We start from the raw sequence: 21,922 nt of genomic DNA, 5'->3' as shown, positions 1-21,922 counted from the left end.
AGGGCCAAATGAGGTATTTAGGGGTCCAGATATCACAAAATTTGGAGGATATTCCAAAAGTGAATCGGAAGAGGATCTCTAAAGAGGTTGTAACTTTACTTACTCGATAGGCCAACCTCCCTTTAAAGATTTATGGGAGGGCTAACCTCGTGAAAATGACAATTTTGCCGAAAATTACTTTTCTATATAATTCAATTCCATTACTATTTAAGACAGAAGATATAGCTAAGCTACAAGGCAAAATAGGGACTTTTATATGGGCGACGAAGAGTCCCAGGATAGCCTGAAAAATTAAGAAGAGGCCTCAAGGTGGGTGAGTTAGCCTTACAAGATTTATTGACATATTGCTATACTTTCCACTTTAAAAATTTTAGGATATTGGTGAACAAAACTGATTCCTCATCATTAGGTCTTTTGTTCGAGGCCTTGTTGAAGGATATGGTGCAAGGGCAGGATTTCTTTCAATATAAGTATGGAGATCCGACATTTTACAAAAAGTTAGGCTAAAGATTCTGGGGGCAGCTTTAAAAACATGGATGTTTATAAGAAGGAAAATGAATATCCCCTATTATGCAGTACAGGCTCAAGTTTGGGACTCCCCCGGCACTCCAGAATGCCTACAAGATTGATTGAGTCAGCCACTTAAAACAGGGGTTATAACATTTTGGGGCGACCTACAAGAAGGCTGCAAGCTTATGAGCTGGGAGGCATTTAGTAGGTTAACCCAAGGATCTCTAACAAGGTTCAAGTTTTACCAGATCTCATCTTGGTGGGCGATGCAGAGTTGGCAGGAGGAGAGGTAAACTCCAAAGCGAATCAAGTCACTAGAACTGGCTTGTGGAAAAAGGGAAGTCTCGTACTGGTACTGGGCTTTACTGAATGCGGAGGATGAGGGAGAGTCCAAAGTTTTGAGACTATGGGGCGAAGAATTTGGTGAGAATGAAATGGATATCTATAAAGTATGGTCTGACTCCTTTGTTACAGCTGCATTGAGAAGGAACCACCTGCATACTGCCCATAGAGTATATTGGTCTCCAAAAAAAGATGTCCAAGGTGACAGGGAATGCATATAGTTGTCCAAGGTGCAACCATCCAGATGCAGATGATATTCATATTTTATGGAATGCCCAGGGATCAAGTCTTACTGGATGGAGGTATGTAGATTCTTTGAAGATGAATTGGAAAGACCAATGTAAGTCAGTACTACTTTGATTTCTTTTGGTCTACCAAATGACATTTATATCAATACACCTGTGTTTAACTTTATATTCTACGTGATCTTCCTCGCAAGGAGAGACATTTGTAGGGTTTGGAAATCAGACCACCCCCCGACTTGTGCTGAATGTTTGAAGAATATCATTTGCACCAGTGAGTCAGACATGACTTGCGATCAAAAAAGCAAAATAAAGACCTGGGCAGATTTGATAATTTGGAGGGAGAAGGAAACAGGGTCCAATGATTAAGCCTCTGCACCATCGGACCTGGCCTCCTAAGTAACATCAATGGGGGCCTCTAGATAAGTGAACAGGAGTGGGAGAAGGTAAGGGTGTAATCTTGGAGGGAAAGCTCTTTCTCTCTCCTCTTCCCTCTCCTAAGGGCAGGTAAAGGTAGGCATGGAGTGATTGGAGGTATCCCATCTTGAGTTTTGGCAGTATGAGGACACAATAAAAAAAACAAAAAAAACAATTTGCTTGCCAATGAGGATTGCTCCCCTGATAGAGGATTGTACCACTTGGGGTTCAGTTTTCTCTGCTGTTTATACCAGAACTCAATGTACCCAGTCAATAGCAGTCATACCAGAAATATTGAAGCAAATACAGAATGATTACTTGAGGATGAAAACTGATAAGCAGTTTTTCCCAAGTATCAACAATTATGTTAGGTAACAGAAATGGGGAGGCAGCAGCAATGGCTCTACCCCAATTCCTGAGGGAAGTCACTCCTGCACACCAGGAGCGAGAACTACTTAAGAATATCAAAGAAACATATGCTTCACTGGGTAGAGATAAATTGGGAACTAGACCTGGGAAACTACAAATAATGAGCAATTCTGAAACGGATAACTCAAAGTAAGTACCCAATTCTTCTAATAGGAAATGGAATAACAAAAAATCGAATAATAATAGGCAGAATGCATGATGATCATGGGTTGGCTCTCCTCAATGGTAGCCCTCCGATAGAAAATACAATCTTAGAAACCGTGATATATTAAAAACCTGACAGGTATCAGGATACTGATACACATTCTTCTTGTTCCTTTCAGGGTTCATCAATAAAGTTGGAGAGGGAAGGACGGTCAGAATACCGATAAGCCTGATTTATAAAAAGGGTGAAAAGAACAACCCAAGCAGTTATCGACTAATAGCGTTAGTCGACATAGAGGCAAAGTATTATGCGGCCCTTGTCCTGGAGGATCTAACATCCTGGGCAAACGAAAAGCGCATCATCCCTGCCACCCAAACTGGATTCTGCAGAGGTCAGGGGACAACGACCAACATCATGGTGCTAAGTCTCTTGACAGACGCAGTAAAATCCATCAAGAGTTCACTATTCCTGTGTTTTGTTGACTACAGCGCCTCATTCGACCATGTGGACCGGAGCAAACTTTGGCAGAAGCTGGAAAGATGGGGGATTCCAAGCCCACTCCTACGGTAGCTGATCATGCTACATACTAACACCTGGGTCAGGATCAAATTGGGCTCCGGCGCACACGTTTCAAGGCAAATCAGCACCTCCAAAGGCTTGAAACAAGGTTGTGTACTAGCCCCTATGCTGTTTAACCTTTTTCTTGCAGATCTTCCTGGGGAATTAGAGAAAACCAAATCCCATGCCCCGCAACTAGGCGACACCACACTTTCAAACCTCCTTTACGCTGATGACTTGGTCCTTATTAGTCGGTCCCTTATCGGTCTCCAAAATCTTTTAGATACAACCAACACATTTTCCATAAATAATTCACTACACATCAATTTAAACAAAACAAAAATTATGACAATGAATTACTACAAAAAAGGAAACTTGTTTGGTTCTTGGATGGACAGAGGCTAGAATAGGTAGCAACCTACAAATACCTAGGCGTCCTTTTAGACAGTAGTGGCTCTTTCAGGCACCAACTAGAGGACATTCATCGGAAGGGCACGACTTTCTACTTGTCAATTAAACCCTTGAAGAAAGCTCTCCCAGACCGGTCATTGGACCCCCTATTGCAGGTGATAAGAGCACGACTGCAACCCATGCTCACGTATGGCAGCGAACCCTTGCAAGGTAAAATTGCCACAACTTTAGACAATACCATCAGTCACGCTTATAGGGCAATATTCCATCTATCTACCTATACATCGCCCGCTCAAATCCACCTTGAATTCGGGCTTCAGAAACAAACAGTGGAGAGAAGGGAGCATATATCAAAACGTGGCAGAAAATCAGAGACGCCGACCATGGAACATTAAATGCTCATCTTTGGATTGAATTATCCACCAGAGGTAATTCACCGGCAAGGCATTACTTACAAGCCTCATTGAAGAGCTTGGACCTTACAAACCTCTGGGACTCACCAACAGACCTCAAAACCTTTAAAAAGGTGGTAAGGAAAGGAGGATAAAGCCACCTTGACCAAGAGGGCCCATGGATGGAATGCGCTGAAACCACAAGAATACCGAAAAACTGGCCACAAGCAGACAACTAAAAATACATTTTTAAACATGCGCCTTGGCATCATTCCCATACTACCGCACTTGGCACCTTGGAAAAGGGGAGGCTCAGCAAGCTGCTGCCGACATTGTTTATCAGAAAAAGAGGATCTGATCCATATCATCTGCATTTGTACAAACCTTGTGGACATAAGGCGATCCCTACTCCGGGCCCTTGGGAACCAGAAGGGCATAACAAGTTGCAGGCAGGCTGTGATGTTGTGTTTTAACCCTGAGGAGACTCAGTTAAACTGCTAATTCACTAAATTCTTTGACATAGTGACCAGAAGACTCACAAACCAGACATCTGGCTCACACAAAGCACCAGCCAATTAAAAGCTGTCCCAAGTCCCTTGGAGAACCTTCCACTTTTAACCCCTATGGTTTTCAAACATATGTGACTTTTATGATCTTAACGAGGAAGACCATTTGCTCTTTTTATATCTTAACTGTAACTATGATTGCATTTTTATATATACTGTATGTTCTACATTGTGAGTTTTTATTAACTGTACAATAAACTTTACCTTACCCCCCCACGGTAAGAAAATAGAACAGAAGAGCGAGTGAAGCCAAGAGACATAAATCACACTTCAGACTACATTATCAAAGAAGAAGATTAACCCAAAACTAATCTCAATTTAGAAGAAGGTAGCTGGCCTTAAAATAAGAATTGCCAAAGTTACTGAGGACTCTACTACTGAATGGGGACTGGTTTCTGATGATGCTAGACAGCGCAGCCGAAGTAACAATAGCTCGCCAAAACCTGATGGAGTTTCTGATGACAGTAGCGTTGAATGAACATATCAAAGTATAGACACTGGATATAAGGGTAAGTGTTCCATTTCATTTATACAAAATTACACTCCAAATGGAGAGGGACATACCCAGGAAACTGCAAGGTCTTTTTTGGGAGGACCTGACATATGGATACAAAATCCTTTGGGCTGAAAAAGATTGGCCGTCTGAGTTCATTATGGAGTGTCCTAAGGGGGAAGATATCATTTTACCGGCTTTCTCCGACCTCGTTCCAGAGTCACTAAAACCTTCATTCTCGCAAGAGTGGGCATTAGCGCTAGCTCCTGCACATTACCACAATCATGTAGGGTGGGATGCTGAACACCTCACCATGAAATCCTATTAAAAACTACTCTTACTCCACAGAGGCAGTACCAATAAAGTATGACCTAAAGGAACACGTCAGGGACATCTTAGATCAACTTAAATACCTAGGTGTGATGGAAAGTTGCGCCTCCTCTATGAATAATTCTTTGTTTCCCGTAATGAAACCCGACAATTCATACTGTCTAGTTTTAGACTACAGGCATTTAAACACATCTACATGAACATTTGCAGTACAAAATTTACACAGTGCCACATTAATGAATAACATTGTGTGGAAGAAATACAAACAACACTAGATATCTCAAATGGATCCTTCTGCCAAAATATAGTGTCTGGAAGCAGATATTTGACAGCATTCTCTGCCCTTGACTCTCACTGCCATTTCTGCCATTCTGTAGACAGCCACAGGTTATTCTCAGCAACAGCAACATAGTAACTTAAAGAATGTGATGAGTAGGCATTGTCCTTTGCAGATGATATTTACCTGAAGGACCATGAGTTATCGGAACGCAAAATTTAAAAGATTGAACATTACCTACCTTAATTTACTATTTTTGAAATATGATGTATCAAGTGAAAGGAAAAGCCTGGCAGCTAATTTGTTTAGAAAAATATGCACTGCTCTAACCTCCAAAGAATCTGAAAGGTTTACAATCCATTTTGGTAGAACATACATTATGGATTATGCAGACAGGGTTAAACCTCTCTATGATCTAATCAGACCTGATGTTTCAAGTCAACATTGGACACAGGTAAAAACTGAAATTCTTTGTTCTTTACAAGCTGACATGATAGCTTCCAAACACTTACACAAACGTGTTAAATTGCATTAATTTGGTTATCCGTATAGTCAAGGGTTAATCGGGGTACACTTACCTCACCTTCGATGAAGGCAAAACAGTACCCATAGCATACAAATCACATATGTAAACAAAAGCTGAATTGCGTTTTGCATCTATGGAAAATATACTGACAGTAGTACAAACAGCTGTTTTGAGAGAAAGAGCACTACCACAGGGGAAATGCATATTTTTTGTGACTCCAGTACCAACCTTAGAGGCTGCTACCAAAGCAAGCATTCCAAACACAAAAGTACTACATCCGCAAAGGATACAATAGGCTAATTCTCTCACTGCAACAGATGTAGGCTACAAATTTGATTCTAAATTAAAACACTGGCATTTCTGCAGTACAAACAAGAATATCCTTTCCAGAAAGTAATATTTCCTCTAGACCAGTATGAATACATCATTTCAACTGATGTTTCTGTCCAGCCTGTGGTAGGAAGTAAACAGCAATACAGCGAGGCATGTGTGACTGTGAAAGGACGTATGTGGGATGGCAAGTTCCCTCCTGGTGATACGAAGATGCAGTCTTTAGGAGATTGCAGGGCACAGCTGGAATAACTGCAAAGTCCTGATACTGGCACAAAAAAATACGGATTTGGAATTCCCCTCAACCATTGTGTCAATTTCTTTTACTATGTTTAGTCATACATTGAATATCTTCACTATCGGGGCCAGAATGGGTTTAGAGATTCCAAAGGTTGCACAGTAAAGCACAAATTGCTTTGGGAACAGGGGGCAGAGCTGAAAAAATGCTTGACACAGCCTCATGCAATTTACACATTGAGTTATCAATGTGTTGGCGTGCACGTTAAAGGGAATTCATTGAGTGATGTAGCCGTCAATGTGACAGTGTGAACTGCTGCAATTGCTGCAATAACTCTTTCAGCACGCGGATAGACGGACAGATAATGATAGCTGTGAACACTACGTGCAACAGCTCAGCCTTGCCAAAAGGTTTTCCACTCATGTACTCTTACAAGTTGCATGCACAAAACATTCTGTATGCTCAATTTTCAGGAGTGGGGGATAGGGTAATAATAAACATGGATCACAGTTTAGGATTGATTCCGACTATTTCACTACTAAGGAAACGTTATTGGTGGCCAGGTTTTACTAAACAGACCAAAGGCTATGTCCTCAAGTGCGACATCTGTCAACAGATGAAAGGTTCCACCATAGCACGCCTATTTCAAACACCACTACTGATATCTGACAGACCTCTAGCATGTGTCTATTTGGACCACTGCAGGCCCTTACAATCTGACGGGGCTTACAAGTACATTTTGGTGGCATTGGATTCCTGCTCTATATTCCTGTGAGTTTAGCCTCAGCGCTTGGCTGACACCTGAACTGTTCTAAAGGATTTGTGAGTCTTCATTGGGACATATGCAATAGGTACATTACATTCTGACCGTGGACCTGCTTTTAGCTCACAGGCTTACAAAGAAGCCACTGGAAGTTTGGGTGTAGCATTTAGGTACTCATCCTCATTTCATCCCAATGGAAATTTGATTGTGGAGAGGAAGAACTGGGTATTAAAGCAATCCTTAACAGCTAGGGTATTAGGCTTGGGTGGCAGTTGGGTCAATCACCTATATGGTGTCCAGCGAGCACTTAACAACATGCCAAGAAGTTCCCTGGGAGGCCGTACCCCATATGAAGTCCTGTTTGGGATAAGAATGTGAGTACCAGACCTCGACAGTGGGAGCACAGTGAAGTTTAAAAAACTATTTGACATCAATGATCATTTGGCTGTTTTACAGGAACTCAATGAATGACGGGCATTACACAGCAACGTCTAAGTAAACCGCACTACCAATGGAGAAGTGAAAGCTGTTCCAGGAAGACCTGCCTGGGTCCCGCAGATTAGAGACCTGGTCAGGGAAAACACAGTGGATAAAAAGAATTTGGGCCATCTTACAGAGTGCCAGTACCTGTCCTGGCTACCTAAGGAACAAGAACAGCAAGAGATTCATCTCAATTGATCTGATCAAACCACACTATGTGGCCAATACTCAACAGTAGACTACAGGTTGGCTGGGCAGCTGAGGTGGTGCATGGCACCCAAGTTGTTAACCAATGACTCCAGACTGCCGCCACACAACTTATAGGCCTGTGGACAACAGAAATAGAGAAATAGAGCACACTGCATAACAAGGAGCCTGCAGTCCCCAATGGAAGCTGAGGACGCAGAGAGCAATAGGTGCGCTCCACAATAAAAACCAGGGACACGGCCTCCCGAAATAGGCCTTGCAGCATTGTTTCTACAAAGTCTTTCATCTTGTGCATGGCTTTGGATTCCGGGACTCCCACAATATGGAGATTATTGTGCCTCGAGCCCACCTACGGGTCTTCATTCTTAGGGCCAGACGTTCAACCCTTTTTAGCAGTCGCGATGTGTTGGCGTGCACGGTAAAGGGAATTCATTGAGTGATGTAGCCGTCAATGTGACAGTGTGAACTGCTGCAATTGCTGCAATAACTCTTTCAGCACGCGGATAGACGGACAGATAATGATAGCTGTGAACACTACGTGCAACAGCTCAGCCTTGCCAAAAGGTTTTCCACTCATGTACTCTTACAAGTTGGATGCACAAAACATTCTGTATGCTCAATTTTCAGGAGTGGGGGATAGGGTAATAATAAACATGGATCACAGTTTAGGATTGATTCCGACTATTTCACTACTAAGGAAACGTTATTGGTGGCCAAGTTTTACTAAACAGACCAAAGGCTATGTCCTCAAGTGCGACATCTGTCAACAGATGAAAGGTTCCACCATAGCACGCCTATTTCAAACACCACTACTGATATCTGACAGACCTCTAGCATGTGTCTATTTGGACCACTGCAGGCCCTTACAATCTGACGGGGCTTACAAGTACATTTTGGTGGCATTGGATTCCTGCTCTATATTCCTGTGAGTTTAGCCTCAGCGCTTGGCTGACACCTGAACTGTTCTAAAGGATTTGTGAGTCTTCATTGGGACATATGCAATTGGTACATTACATTCTGACCGTGGACCTGCTTTTAGCTCACATGCTTACAAAGAAGCCACTGGAAGTTTGGGTGTAGCATTTAGGTACTCATCCTCATTTCATCCCAATGGCAATTTGATTGTGGAGAGGAAGAACTGGGTATTAAAGCAATCCTTAACAGCTAGGGTATTAGGCTTGGGTGGCAGTTGGGTCAATCACCTATATGGTGTCCAGCGAGCACTTAACAACATGCCAAGAAGTTCCCTGGGAGGCCGTACCCCATATGAAGTCCTGTTTGGGATAAGAATGTGAGTACCAGACCTCGACAGTGGGAGCACAGTGAAGTTTAAAAAACTATTTGACATCAATGAACATTTGGCTGTTTTACAGGAACTCAATGAATGACGGGCATTACACAGCAACGTCTAAGTAAACCGCACTACCAATGGAGAAGTGAAAGCTGTTCCAGGAAGACCTGCCTGGGTCCCGCAGATTGGAGACCTGGTCAGGGAAAACACAGTGGATAAAAAGAATTTGGGCCATCTTACAGAGTGCCAGTACCTGTCCTGGCTACCTAAGGAACAAGAACAGCAAGAGATTCATCTCAATTGATCTGATCAAACCACACTATGTGGCCAATACTCAACAGTTGACTACAGGTTGGCTGGGCAGCTGAGGTGGTGCATGACACCCAAGTTGTTAACCAATGACTCCAGACTGCCGCCACACAACTTATAGGCCTGTGGACAACAGAAATAGAGAAATAGAGCACACTGCATAACAAGGAGCCTGCAGTCCCCAATGGAAGCTGAGGACGCAGAGAGCAATAGGTGCGCTCCACAATAAAAACCAGGGACACGGCCTCCCGAAATAGGCCTTGCAGCATTGTTTTGACAAAGTCTTTCATCTTGTGCATGGCTTTGGATTCCGGGACTCCCACAATATGGAGATTATTGTGCCTCGAGCCCACCTACGGGTCTTCATTCTTAGGGCCAGACGTTCAACCCTTTTTAGCAGTCGCGACTGGAAAATGGGCCAGTTTGCACACCACTAAAAAGGTGTGTGGTATGTACAAACCCAATTTTGCAAGTTTAGTAGCCTAATATTGACTCGCAAAATAAGCTTTGTGAGGCACTATTAGGTAGGGGCGTGCCAAGGGCATCCCTTCATAATAGTGAGTCACACTAGTATGTACCATTTTTTTTGCAAATGCAAATGCAGTTTCAAAACACTTGCAGTTTACCACCTAATTTAAGTTGATGGTTAGCCATTCACAAATGGGAAGGGGACTCCAGGGGAACCCTTAACCTTTTTGTTAGGGAGCAAAAATATTTTTAAGAGCAGGCATGAGTCCAAGAGACCACTTCCTACCCTTAAAAAATGAAACATAAACTTTTCATTTTTCAGTTTAAATGCATTCCATTTTACTTTAAGGAAAACTGGATGCATTAAAAAAAAACTGGTTGGTTTGAAAAGCAGTCACAGACCGGGTGTTCTGCTTACCCCAGCAGGCAACCATTCTTGTGAGTGCGGGCCATGAATATTAATGAACGTGGTGTACTAAACAATCAGTTATAGAGATTCAGGACATATAGAAGTCAATGCACATATGTAAGTGAAACATTGTTATTTAATCACAATGTATCAACTGAAGAAAAATTAATGCACAAAATCATGTTGTTTGTCAAAACAAATAGTGCGCCAGAGGGAAACGGGTAGGGAGGGTGGTGGTGAGAGGAGTAGTGCAAGGTTTTAGGCTAGTGACATAGCAGCGGTCAAAAGACCTTATTTAACAATGAAATAGGTCTGCCTTGTAAGAAAGCCAGATGAAATACAAAATCTTACTTCAAATATAAATCAACAGACCATGCTCGCAGGGGTTACAATAAATGACATATCAGCTATCCTGGCTGATGAGGGCTGAAAGCCCGAGACCGGTCCTAGGATGCTTGTTTCCAGTCCAGGGAGGACCTGGCTTGGTAGTTCGGGCTGGACTGTTCTCATGAGGCACAGGGTCAAGGCTGATTTGCATATGGCCATGTCTGAACTGGGGTGGTGTGGTGAGCAAAAAAACAATGGATTTGGGCCCAGATCTCTGTACTGGGGTGAATGTAGGACATTGTTCTGCATTCTGTCCATCAACTGTTGTTTTTGCATTTGTCACCCTGAGTGGGACGGGTATGCTCAGACGTGAGTCATGTGCTCTCCACGCCACTGGAATGAAGCTATCCTGGCTGATGACGGATGATACCCAGAAACCAGTACTAGGATGCTTGATTCCGGTCCAGGGAAGACATGGCTTGGCAGTTCGGGCTGAACTGTTCCCATGAGGCACAGGGTCAAGGCTGATTTGCGTATGGTCATGTCCGAACTGGGGTGGTGTGGTGAGCAAAAAAACGATGGATTTAGGCCCAGATCTCTGTACTGGGGTGAATGTATGACATTGTTCTGCATTCTGTCCATCAACTGTTGTTTTTGCGTTTTGGTATAGCAATCAGCTATCTGTAGGGTCGCACTGCATACTATCGCCCCACCAATCCCTAACCAGCACCCTGAGCAAGGGGGAAGGGCAGGATCTGGCTTAAGTCCAATGGGGAATCGCATGGAAGTTGGGAACTTCGCTCCCTCAACCATAGCAATCAGTCAGGGCCATGTCAACTGCCACCCTCAGTGCACGGCAAAGAACAGCCACAGGCCAGAATGGGCACTAGGGCTAAAGTTTTGCCCCATCGGGGGGTAGCGGAATGGAACAGGGGAGGCTGGCAGCCACAGGTCAGTCAGGAGAATAGGAGCACTCAGTCACAAGGAGGAAGCACAGCGAAAGGCAAAAAAGTTAATTGTTTTTGGACATTGAACTGTCACTTAGGCCTATTCACTTATGCCGGTGTGCAGGGGCCTGTTGCCGCAGTGTAGAGGCTGCACATTAGCATCTCCGGGTAGCGGGTTTAGGTGAGCACTGATGGATCATCAACATTGCGCAAAGGCTTCACCTACCACCGCCTTGGTGAGGTCCGAAAATCCGTTCAGCGACTCGCCTTAAGGCATTGGAGACACTAGCCGGGAGATCCGGTTCCAAGGCTCTTCTGCGCCCACGGGCAGCAAGGCACCCCCAGCAACTCCAGGTTAGGATTCTAGGGCAGTCAGTGCCCACCCGCATCAGATGTTCTGCCAACAACATCCCCCGGGTAGGCACAGTAGATGCAGACGCACCGTCCCACATACATGGCCTAGGAAAGGCCTGTGTAAAATGCAACTCTGCTGGCACCCAGGATGTCTCACTAGTCCCTGGGGGATTTGCTCTGCTCAAAATGTAGCCCCATGCAGTAAGTGGAGACTGGGACTACATGTGGACAGCAGGGGCTGGGCCGATGGGGAAGGATATTGAAGCATAATAAATGCAGTCTGCAGAGCCACTCTATAGAGCAGCCATCTTGCTGCCTGGCTAGGCTCTGCCCTCTTTGTCTTTGACTACTTAATGCTTTACACATTTTTCTTAGTTTAAGCCCAACTGCTCTGTGCTATTGCTACTAGGGGCTGATCTCAGGTTTACATTACTGAAATCTTTGACTGGGCCTAAGAGGTGAGTGATTTTATTACTTGTGGTTGACTACCATTCACTCTATTAATACTTCACTTTCTTACAGATTCTATGTATCATGCAGTGTAATGCGCAAAAAAATCAACATTATGATAAATATATGTATTTCTGGTCATCACTGCTTGTTTCACCAAAAAATCATACAGATGAAAAGCCAAATGTTTGTTTTGATGTGTTGTTTAAATTGTAGCTGCAATGATGACCAAACTAGAACAGAGAATAATATGCATGTTAAAAAATGATTGACCTGATTTAACATTTTGTGGACTGAGCAGTGCCCTTGGGAACGACGAAGGACACTCAGACCATTAAATCTGTGGATGACTGCTGGCCCAGCGGTCATCTCTGAACATTGAAGGGAACCACTGCATTTCGTTGCATTGCACTAAACATTTGGTGGATGGCAGCTGCAAATTTTGATGGCTGTTCACAAACCTTTTCTTTTTCTTTTTCAGTAATCAGCTCCCAATGTTGGAACATGTTAAAAAAAACACAAAACAAATGATCTGCACTCTAGATGTTCGGTCTCCCTGAGTTCGGGGGTCATTATGTTTTTTGTTTCTGTCCCTCACTGACAGTTTTTCCTGAGGGCTACAAACAGGAAACAAGGCATTACACCATCCACCGTAAATTTGGTGGAAATTGTAATGCCCTTCACCCAATAGCCCCAAATCTGTTGTAACCATTGGACTGCCTGAGGAAGAATTCCAGGGGGGGATCCAATGGGGGTCTCGCCAATCAAATATTACATCCTTAAATGAGGTAGGCAGACAGAGGATTGGGTGAGCAGGGTACTCTGTCATGTTTGCAATGGAAACCCCTGTCCATGCAGAAAAAGTGTATGCACAATGTTTCCTCATAAAGCAAAGGGCAGGTTAGAGGTGGAAATAACTTAGGCAACAAAGTAGGAGAATAGTTTGACAGTTTAGAACTGTCTAATACCAATTCAGTCATCTCACAGAAGTTCTTTCATTATCTAGTAGTAGGAATGGGCAATGATTTGAGAATAAGTTGAATGGAATGGGTGGGACTGGAAAGAGAAAGACTTGCTTTTAGAAGAATTTGAAATGTCTAGAACAATTATATGACTTGATTTTTTTTATATTATTTTTCCATAACGAAAACGTATACATATGTATACTATTATAAACTATGTGTATCTAGTAAATGTGTTTATATACCTTGTGTTTAATATTTTTTATAACAAACCAATTTCACCATAGATGGACTAAAGAATTTAATTTGATGGATCGCAGCCAGTAAACAGTCAGATGACAGGAGTAAGATAATCAGATAAGTTGCAGCTCAAATGCCCAGACACACTACTGAAATGGGAATAGCTAAGATCTAAAGAACAGACTTTATATCAGAAGGATTTTCAATAGAGTAAGGCTGGAATCTTTTAAAAATAGGAAGTGTATGTCTACAAATCATTGTAATTATCTGTATTTTAGTTTCATATTTTCTATGTATTAATGTTATAAACAGGCCTTGAACCAGAAACAGCCTATAGTATAAGGTATGTCACTAGGAAAAGCAATAATTTTAAAGAGAACATGAGCAAGGTAGGGCCGTTATCTAAAAATTCGAGGTTACAAGCAGGTTAATAGATCTTCGCCATTTGTGTCATTACTTTCTGGAAAGAAAAAATAAAGAATAGGAATGCTCAGATTCCCAGGCAGTGTTGTGCAAATTTTCTTTTAAGAATACAATATTAAAAACCACAATATTCTGTTGCAATGTCATGAAAAACGGCAACATCATGTTTTATGTTTAGTGTAGCTTGCCGGTATCTTGCGTAGGTTTTTGTTTATGCACATTGTGTTAAAAAAATCTAACACGATATCAGCAGGAGACCGGTTTTGCAGAAAAATATTCTCTCTCAGTGAGATATTTTTTTGCATTACTCAAGGGCATATTAGCAAGAACCTCATTTAAATTATCGCCGTTTTAGCGGCAGGAAACTGCCGCTAAAACAGCGATAATTGGCTTGCTCCCTACATCAGACTTCTGTACAAAACTTAGAGCCATCTCTGTCAAAAAGCCAACAACCAAGAGAGGCAATTAACTAGGCCGCTGGCTATCAACTGAAAAGTGTACGTTCCATCCTGTGACTGGGATGGAATGGAATGGAATGGAATGAGATTTTTTAAGCGCATGGCTGCCCAAGAGTGTCCCAGACAGAAAATCCACGTGGTCAGGTCAGGCGAAAGCAAGAAGAAGGCCTCACTTCCAATCATTGAGCTCACAAGAAGTCACCCACTTGCTCCTGAAGTGGCGTTAGCCTCTTAGGTCTCTCAGAGTTCAGGGCTACAACCTTTGATTGCAGACACCCTCCTTCCACTCTCATTTATTTTATCTCAGGATAGGAAGGAAACTCTGTGCTTGCTTGTCACCACAAGGGCCAAATAAGGATCAATAAAAGTTTGTTGGGAGGGAAAGGCATGCAATCCATGCCATTCCTTCCATTTGACCAACTCTCTTTTCCCTAGGCCACTGGCTAGGGATCCTTCCTGAGGCCTATAAGACCTCCTAAGGCTCTCAAAGTAGGGGGTTACAAACTCAGACTATAGAAACCCTTCTTCCACTTCCATCATCTCAAGGATGACAACCTGAGACTAGCCCATCAGAAAGGAGTCCATACCCCTAGACTGAATATGTGCCGGTTGGAAGTCCAGGACTTGTAGGGTGAACACACGGTCCCCACTAAGGGTAACACACTGCTCCCCAACAAACAAATGATACAGCCCATTATAATCCTTTACTTTGCTGCCCTTCACCCAACCATCCATTGTTTTATTAGACAGATTCACAAAACCTCCAAAGGCTTGTCTGACTGTTTCTTGGAATCCCTAACTTCAGGTGATACTTTTCTGGTTCATGAATTAAACCAAATTCGCAAGTGAGAGCCTCTCTCATATGGGCATACTTAACCTGGTCAGGACCAATGGTGTTTTTCTCCCAACAATGGCCATGTGCTTCCTCATACCAACCCCTTAGTCTCCCACTGGGAGTCTGTGCATATGAACGGACATCTCATAAGCTGCAACCCACTTAACAGTGTCACCTCCCACCACATGACTGGATACTGGTTCTTTTGGGATGTAGACCGACTATTTACCTTTCCTAAGCACTTATGAATCTCTACCAATATCATCATTGGACTTGGATGCTCTTCTGAACCTCAAGTCTATCTTGCACTGGCTCCTCCATCTATTTACAAGGTCAACTTTTTGTCCACTTTGGCCATCTTACCCTTCCTGTCCTCCAGGTCTGATGGGTACAAACTGCAGGAGGGCACACTATTCTACACAACAAAGGGGATGCTCCTCCTTGTGAAGAACCCTCCTCTGGCACAGGGGCCTCCTCAAATTAATCTTCCTTCTCCTCCTCAACATCATCTTCATTTTCCTCCAGGTGGTCTGTAGCTGATATACCTTTTTCCAGGCGCTGAGGGCAAAGTGGAAGTCTTCCTTCTCTGCTCAACGTCAGACCACTCTGTTTGCACATGTTCATCAGCTCTTCCATGCTAAGACTCACTACATTAGCCAGCTCCACCTGCATGCACCTTAAAGTTTTTAGGCGTAAATTTTGAGTGCAAGAATCACATTTAGAAAAAGATAAAAGAAAAGTCACCCCTTACCCAGAGGCCGATTAACACTACAAAAGTACATTTTTGCTGTCTATTTGGAAAGGAATTTTAATTTCATCTTAAACCACTGAGTGGGAGTGCTGTAGGGCAACATGAACTTCTGAAAAAGTGGCCTGGGGTGCCTCTGGCAACTTTTACCCGACTGGTTTGAGAGTAGACAGTAGTGGCCCCTACCCACTATCTAATGCCAACCATGAATGGTGAACTGTAAGGCATCCTTCTGAGAACACCTTCTGGACCTCTGGAAAATCAGAGGAGCACTGACCATTGATTCCTGTAAACTGAGAGGAGTTCTTAATGGATGGGCCTGATCCTTTTTTGTACCCAGAATAAAGTAGCAGATTCCAATTGTCAGTGGGCTGATCTCCTGTTTGGCTTCAGGGACACAAGAAGCTGAAGAACCACTTCATTCCTAGATGACCAGTCGGCCAATCACAACTGGACATGCATTCTTAGAGATCCCTCTGAAGCCTGGGAGCCTTGGGTAAAGAGCGGAGGAAAAGGGGGCTCATTACTGTAAAGTTTTGGGACTTAGAAAAATTCTGACTAACAGCTTTTAGAGGACAAGGACCAACACCATAGCTGATCATATGAAGATGCAGCTTCACTACTTTGATCAAACAGGTTTGTTTTGTTTGGAGTTTGGAGGGTATTTTAGCTTGGAGCTTGCAGGGTATTTAACCCCTTGGAGACTTTCCTGGATACAGCTTGCCCTGATGAGAGATTCTGACTTCCTATATACAAAGTAGGTTCATAGCACAAACCGTTAAAGAGGTGTTGGAAGGTGGGATATTGGAAGTGATACATATGCACCTACCACTATCAATAAGGCCACCAATGCAATATAAGGTCCAGTCAAGGTCCCAATATTTTAGCCCCTGGCTCAACTCGTGGTAGTTGGCTGAGAACAGGAAGGCTTACCTTAGGAAACAAGTTTGTAAAGCATTTAAAAACACCAATACAATAAATAAGTAAGACACAACACACAATACAAAATCCACAACCAGTTTATAGACATAGGACATATTTTTATGATTAAAATGAAACCAAAACAACAAAAATCTAATGTAGAGAATCGGAGATATGAATGCTTAAATAACTGGGCTCGGAGGTCGAAGAACCATGTGCATTAAAGTTGCGGTATATACAACTGTTGCCGGTTCGGAGAGGCTGAACTTTTTGGTGAGCTTTCTGTACAAAGCTGCGACTAGACAAGTATCCCGCTACTGGTCTTGGCTGCGAGGTGGCAGACTACGTGAGAGCGGCTCTGGCTACAAGGCTCTGACCGCGGCTGAACTTCAGCTTTGAAGAGTCATCCGGGATCGCACATACCTCTTAGAATCTGACCCCTCATTATCACAAAAGTAGAGTATCCAGTTGCTTCATTCATTGTTACTCTTTATACCCAAACAGATTTAGCAACCTGTACTTCACAATCCAAGTCACCTGAAACTGTAAACGGAGGAGGGACTCCAAGTCCCAGGGGGCAAGCGGATTACTCGCACCTGTGCTGCTGGAGGAGGACTCCCACAAGCCAGCGCTACTTCTGGCCGCTTTGTTTCTTGTTTCCCGCTGGACTAAGCATGGGCTGAAAATTTGTTCCGCTCGCGGAATTTGCGGATTTTCCGCGATTTCGCGATCCGTGAATCTCGCGAAATCGCAGTAAAATCCGCAAATCAGCGGGGACGAATTTTCAGCCAAGCACTTACAGGGTTACAGCAGCAGGTGCCTAAGTTGAAGCTAATTTTTTGTAACCTTTTACAAAAGGGTTACAAAGAAATTAACTTCAACTTGGGCACCTGCTGCTGTAAGCCTGTAAGTGCTTCCTGGCGCCTCGTTGCCTACTTGCAACTATTCTCTGACCCTGCTCTGACCCTTGAAGCAGGGTCAGAGAATAGTTACAAGTAGACAATGAGACACCTATCACGAAAATTAAACCTCAACAGGAAGCACTGACAGATATAAAAACAAGCATTTGCAATGAAATAGGTCTCGCATTAGGAAAGTTGAGCTATTGGTCTTGTAAATGAAAATGTTTTATTTATGTGTTGGTTTTGAAAATAGCTAAATTAATAGCTTTGTCTTTTACAATGCCAATAGTTATAACTTTCGCAAATGTGACGCCTATAGCATTTGTAATGCAACATGTTTTGTATTTACGTGACTTAGCTGTATTGATATTACAAATTACAATGGCTTTTAATTTTTTTAAATAATTAATACTTAAATAAAAGTGATTTTAATTTATAATGGCAATAGCTTAATCTTTTGTAAATAACTTTTGTGAAGATTATGTTCAGTGTATTTTATTGTGACGAAAATCCAAGAACAGAAGTGAAATATTAACATCTTTTTGTGACATTTGTAATAAAGTTTGAAAGATTGAGAGAACATATTTGAACGAGTTGTTGTTGAATGGTTGTGCGGATTGATGCTGGGGTGGTGCTGAGTGGTGCTGTGGTGGTGCTGAGTGATACTGGGATGGTGCTGAGTGACGCTGGGGTGGTGTTGAGTGGTGCTGTGGTGGTGCTGAGTGATGCTGTGGTGGTGCTGAGTGATGCTGTGGTGGTGCTGAGTGATTCTGTGGTGGTGCTGAGTGATGCTGTGGTGGTGCTGAGTGATGCTGTGGTGGTGCTGAGTGGTGCTCTGGTGGTGCTGAGTGATAATGTGGTGGTGCTGAGTGATAATGTGGTGGTGCTGAGTGATGCTGTGGTGGTGCTGAGTGATGCTGTGGTGGTGCTGAGTGGTGCTGTTGATTGGTGCTGTGGTAATGCTGAGTGGTGCTGTGGTGGTGCTGAGTGGTGCTGTGGTGGTGCTGAGTGATGCTGTGGTGGTGCTGAGTGGTGCTGTGGTGGTGCTGAGTGATGCTGTGGTGCTGCTGAGTGATGCTGTGGTGGTGCTGAGTGGTGCTGTGGTGGTGCTGAGTGATAATGTGGCAGTGCTTAGTGATGCTGTGGTGGTGCTGAGTGATGCTGTGGTGGCACTGAGTGGTGCTGTGGTGGTGCTGAGTAGTGCTGTGGTAGTGCTGAGTGATGCTGTGGTGGTGCTGACTAACAAAGGGCATAAGGGCAGAAAAACAAGGGAAAAACGAGTCTAACAGAGGGCAGATGGGCATAAAAAAGCAGTCTAACAGAGGACAGAAGGGCAGAAAAACAAGGGAAACACGATTCTAACAGAGGGCAGAAGGGCAGAAAAACAAGGGAAAAACCAGTCTAACGGGGCAGAAAGGCACAAAAACGAGTCTAACAGAGGGCAAAAGGGCACAAAAACGAGTCTAACAGGGGGCAGAAGGGCAGAAAAACATGGGAAAAACGAGTCTAACAAAGGGCAGAAGGGCAAAAAAAACGAGTCTAACAGGGGGCAGAATGAATCCCGCCCTGCGTGTTTGTCCAAGAAGATGCCACCTTTTTGTGCAATACCTCTACTCAACTGGAGTACTTCCTACTGTCTAATCAGTAAGTGCTGCCTCGTTGGCTAAATGTATTGGGGCAGATTTACAATAACTGGTGCATCCCCATGGATGCGCCAGCTATTGTTCGCCGCAGCTCCGTCACCCATACAATGCGGCGCATCATGTGGCAAAAACGGCACAGATGCGTCACGCATCTGTGCCGTAAAAGCAGCGCATTGCTGGAGCTGCGTCGTGCTTGTGACGCAGCTCCAGCAATGCTCTGGGGGGCCCTATCTCCCCAATGCTGCATCAAGCCTTGCGCCTGCTTCAAGCAGGCGCAGGGTTTTGACGCAGCATTTGCCTACAAGTGACTGAGTGAAATCTTGTAGATTTCACTCAGCCACTTTTAGGAAGCATTCCTGTGCAGGAACGCCCTCCCCTGCGCCGGAACGCCTCCTGATGGCGCAGGGCTTTACAATGTGACGCATCTCTCAGAATTGCCACGTTGTTAATACCCAGTACCATGGCGCATCTTTTGTGCTGCCGCTGCGTCACAAAAGGTCTCGGTAGAGGGTGGCAGTGGTAAACCAGAGGGTGGCAGTGATGAACCAGAGGGTGACAGCGATGAACCAGAGGGTGGCAGGGGTGAACCAGAGGGTGACAGTGCTGAACCAGAGGGTGGCAGTGCTGAACCAGAGGGTGGCAGAGGTGAACCAGAGGGTGGCAGGGGTAAACCAGAGGGTGGCAGTGATGAACCAGATGGTGGCAGGGGTGAACCAGAGGGTGGCTGTGGTAAACCAGAGGGTGGCATGGGTGAACCAGAGGGTGGCAGTGGTGAACCAGAGAGTGGCAGTGGTGAACCAGAGGGTGGCAGTGCTGAACCAGAGGGTGAGAGTGGTGAACCTGAGGGTGGCCGTGGTGAACCAGAGGTGCTGTGATGAACCAGAGGGTGGCAGTCTTGAACCAGAGGGTGGCAGTGGTGAACTAGAGGGTGACAGTGCTGAACCAGAGGGTGGCAGAGGTGAGGCAGAGGGTGCTGTGATGAACCAGAGGGTGGCATGGGTGAACCAGAGGGTGGCAGGGGTGAACCAGAGGGTGGCAGTGGTGAACCAGAGGGTGGCAGTGGTGAACTAGAGGTGCTGTGATGAACTAGAGGGTGGCAGTCGTGAACCAGAGGGTGGCAGTGGTGAACCAGAGGGTGACAGTGCTGAACCAGAGGGTGGCAGGGGTGAACCAGAGAGTGGCAGTGCTGAACCAGAGGGTGGCAGTGGTGGACCAGAGGGTGGCAGGGGTGAACCAGAGGGTGGGACTGATGAACTAGAGGGTGGCAGGGGTGAAACAGAGGGTGCTGTGCCCATACACCACTGCATGGGTAACTTCGCCATGCAAGCGGCCTGCAAACACGCAAACAGCCCCGCGAACACGCAAAAAACCCCACGAACACGCAAAAAACCCCGCAAACATGCAAAAAACAAACATCCGCAAATTCGCATGAATTCGCGGATTTTGCGGAATGCGAATTCGATTTCACGTGAATTTGCATAACGCAAATTCGCAAATTTCACCCATACTTACGCTGGACCAGGAAGAGGGACTCCAAGTCCCAGGGGGCAAGCGGATTACCCGCAGCTGTGCTGCTGGAGGAGGACGCCCATAAGCCAGCGCTACTTCTGGCCGCTCCCGCTTCACGGGAGCCGCTGCGATTTGTTTCATGTTTTCTGCTGGACCAGGAAGAGGGACTTCAAGTCCCAGGGGGCAAGTGGATTACCCGCACCTGTGCTGCTGCAGGAGGACACCCATTCACCTATTTAGGTATTCACCACTTCCGCATCGCGGAACGCGTGCGGGCAAAGTCCGGGCTAAGGGTGGGCCCGTTTTATCCCGTTCAAGACCGTGAGAGTCCGGGCTGTGCCCTCTTTCTTTGTTCCAGCCATCGAAATTATGAGCCATCTCGCCTCAACAGTAAGTGGGCCCATATTTATCCTCTGATTTTTGGGCAACACGAAATTTCAAAAAGAAATAAGATATGGCAACACGGGAGGGGCGAAGTTAGAAAGTGGCCGAGGCAGGCTATGTTGTAGGAACCTTAGACCAATTTATAATGAGGGCCTCATCTGTCTTGGCCCACGAGATAGAAATCACGGAGCGTAGACTATCTGTGGATCCTGTATTTGCCAATAGGTCGTCCTTGGGGGGGATTATGAACGTTCCTTCACCACAAAGAGTTTCCCAGTCCCCCACCCCTCCTATGCCCCAGATGTTTAGTAAAGATCCCCAACAGGATGATTGCCCAGCAAAAGACAAGGCGGTGTTAGGAGGCGAAGCATACGACATATCCCCAATTGCATTGTATTATGCAACGTCATGGTTCACAATCAGCCAACCATATTGAATGACTGCGCACAAGGGGCAATCCCTAAAAGGAAGCAAGGGGGAGCCCAGCAGAAGGGAAGGAATCCCGAAATGCCCAAATTAAACGAAAATAAAACTGTCAGCCCGGCAATCCTCGAGGACTCACCGCAAGGTCCTGAAATTGTAAACACCGGGAACTCACATGAAGTGGTACTCGACTGCCAGTGTTGATAGATGAATATCTGTCTAAAATAGGTACCATAATGAAATCGTCCCTGGAGCCCTTATTA

This window comes from Lissotriton vulgaris, chromosome 2_2, assembly GCF_964263255.1.
Source record: "Lissotriton vulgaris chromosome 2_2, aLisVul1.2, whole genome shotgun sequence".
NCBI classification, from domain to species: Eukaryota; Metazoa; Chordata; class Amphibia; order Caudata; family Salamandridae; genus Lissotriton; species Lissotriton vulgaris.
This window is presented reverse-complemented; position numbering follows the sequence as displayed.